We start from the raw sequence: 2,681 nt of genomic DNA, 5'->3' as shown, positions 1-2,681 counted from the left end.
CCCGGGCCAGGCCCCCTCGGCCACCCTGGGGCTGCGGAAGGCCCCAGCTGGGTGCGTGTAGTCTGGGAAGAGCTGGAGGTCTCACGAACCCTCTGACCCCAGCCCTGCAGAGCGGAGTTACCCATCCCGGCCAATGAAAGGCGACAGCCAGTCGCACGGGCGGTTCCCTTGCAAAAGGACCCGAAGGACAGTGGGGGCAGAAGGACAGCTGTTGTCCGCCCTTGGACGACGGAGCTTGCAGGGTTCCTTACGACCCGGTCTCTGCTTTCCACCAATCCGCCACCGTTGGTGGGCGTGGCCTAGTGAGGAGCGTCCGGGCGGCTGAGAACTGGAAGGGACATAGGCGGGGCCGGAGTAAGAGGGCGGGACTCTGGGTGAGAGGGCGGGGCCGGAGTGAGAGGGCGGGACTCTGGGTGAGAGGGCGGGACTTGGGCAAGAAGGCGGGGCCTATGAGGTGGCGGGTGTGAGCAAGCATCTCCTCTCAGGGCTCTGCCCAGATGATGAAATTGCCCAGAACTAAATACATTCGAGTGAGATCTGTAGAAGTTCAGTGAATTGTATCAATATAAATTTCCTGATCATGATATTGGATTATAGTTATGTAAGACGTTTTATTTCTAACAACTACATGTGAAACTACAATTATCTTAAAGTCGTTTTTTGAAAAAGCAACTCAGATTGGATACATAACAGAAAATAGTTTCTAATAAACTATTTTAAAGTATATTTTTATGTGTACCTTGTGTCCCCTGAAAGGTCCTTGAAGGCAAAAATCAGTTCTGATTAATGTTTTTAATAGTAATAGTAGCTTGTAATTAGGCCAGGGCTTTGTTCCTAGTACAAATGAATTTTCAATGAATTCCCAGGCCACAGTACAGACCTAACTTAATAAATACACTCGCCAATGATATGCTTTGGGGAGGCAAAGGCCCTTGACTTCAGGGAGCTGGCAAGAGGACACAGAGAAGTAAACCCACAAATACAATACCATGTGTTCAGTGAAATGAGAGAGGGTGAACATGGGTTCAGTAAGAGCATTCAGAGAGGGCTTCCTGGAGGAGGTGGGGATGTAGTTGATACCTGACAGAGGTGAGCTTACCTTGAATTCAATGAAGATTAAGCTTCTGGGACCCTTTAAGGTCCTGTGAGAGACTCCCGCACTGGCTGTCAGCATTTTGCTCACCACGAAATTCTAGCAAAGAGTCACAGGAACATATATTTTTGTAAAATTAGAAAAATTAAGATACATATCTTTTATAAAAATAGGCAAGAGATTTTCATAAGCCCTTCACAAAAGAGGATATCCAAATAGCCAACAAACTGGAGGTGGTGTGGAGAGGATCAGGTCTCAGGCAGCTGCAGAATTGCAACAGTATCACATACAAAATGCCTGCAGGGGTGCCCTGCTGGTCCAAGTTCCAGCCCCTTCCCGGAGCTCAGGTTTTGGGCTTTGCTCTGAAGACTGTGGGGAAGTTCGCTGAGGACTACTTCCAAGCACAGTGACGAATGACTATCTCCACGACTCAAGAAAACACTTCTGTAGCCAAATGATTTTTAGGTATTTCAGACCTTTCCGATGGCCTGGTCCTATAGCCAAAATTCTACAGAAATAGATGAGTCAATTCAAATGAGAAAATTTGGTAAATGGGTAAACTTTTACATAGTAATGACCTGGATGTTTTTGGTGAAATGCTTAAGACAGTCAACAACCTTATCACCAAGTCTAGTAAAACACATCTCTTTCATAAGTGATTATTGCTGTTTCTATACCTGGAATATCATGCATATTTTCTTTATTGGATGTTTATATTTTAAGAAGAAAAACATTTACCTTTTTAAAAAGTGAATATTAGTGCCCCAGCCAGGTGGCAAGCCACCAATCAATATTTCTCTCCCCCGCCCCCTTCTCTCTCTCTCGCCCTCTCCTCTCCCTTTCCTCTCTCTCTAAAATCAATAAACATATCCTTGGGTGAGGCTTTAAAAAAGTGAATATTGGTCATTTGTTGTTCCTAAGATTTTTATACTACAACAAAATTTGTTCTTTTTTTATGAATTTCTAAATGAAGACAAGCAAGTACAGCCCTGGCTGAGTACCTCAGATGGTGAGAGCATCATCCTAATACACTAAAGTTGTGAGTTCGATCTCTGGTCAGGGCACATATAAGAGTCAATCAATGAATGCAAAAATGAGTGAAACAACAAATTGATGTTTCTGTCCCCCTCTCTCTTCTTCTCTAAAATCAATAAAAAAAAAAAACAAAAATAAAAAGACAAGCAAGTACAAAAATGGGGAACAGGCTTTACTAATCAAATAATGTCTTTGTTTCTATAAATGAGAAGATTGTTTTATTTTTAACACTAAACATGAGAGCTGTTTCTTAGCAAACTTGTTTGGAAACGTGAATGCTCTGTTGTGTATTAGACTGCCCCATCTGGTGTGTGAAGAGGATTTGATCCTTACCTTCTTAAATTCCTCTACTTTATAGTTTTGTGGTTGTACTTTTTAAAAATACTACATTATTTTATATCTTTTAAATTGTTTAAAATGTGACCTATAGAACACTGCAAATGGTTTTTAAAAATGTGAAAATATTACAACCTAAAAGAATTCTTCCTGCCACAAATGTCTTAATGCCTGTGATTTAATTTGGGACACTTTTAAAAGGATACTTTATATGTGT

At 42.1% G+C, this 2,681-nt stretch overlaps 1 long non-coding RNA gene across 1 annotated transcript; it reads right to left on the bottom strand.

Annotated features, from left to right (window-relative positions):
* Window positions 1-10: 10 nt before the first annotated feature.
* LOC106725308 lies at window positions 11-2,194 on the bottom strand. The gene is made up of 3 exons (XR_001361172.1): window positions 2,095-2,194; window positions 1,100-1,192; window positions 11-328 (listed from the first exon to the last, which is right to left on the bottom strand). It is a non-coding gene; the product is annotated as an uncharacterized LOC106725308 (long non-coding RNA).
* Between the last annotated feature and the right edge of the window lie 487 nt (window positions 2,195-2,681).

The sequence above is a fragment of the Myotis brandtii genome, unplaced genomic scaffold (assembly GCF_000412655.1).
Source record: "Myotis brandtii unplaced genomic scaffold, ASM41265v1 scaffold155, whole genome shotgun sequence".
NCBI lineage: Eukaryota > Metazoa > Chordata > Mammalia > Chiroptera > Vespertilionidae > Myotis > Myotis brandtii.
The sequence above is the reverse complement of the archived record's forward strand: the minus strand, read 5'-3'. Positions and strand labels throughout refer to the sequence as shown.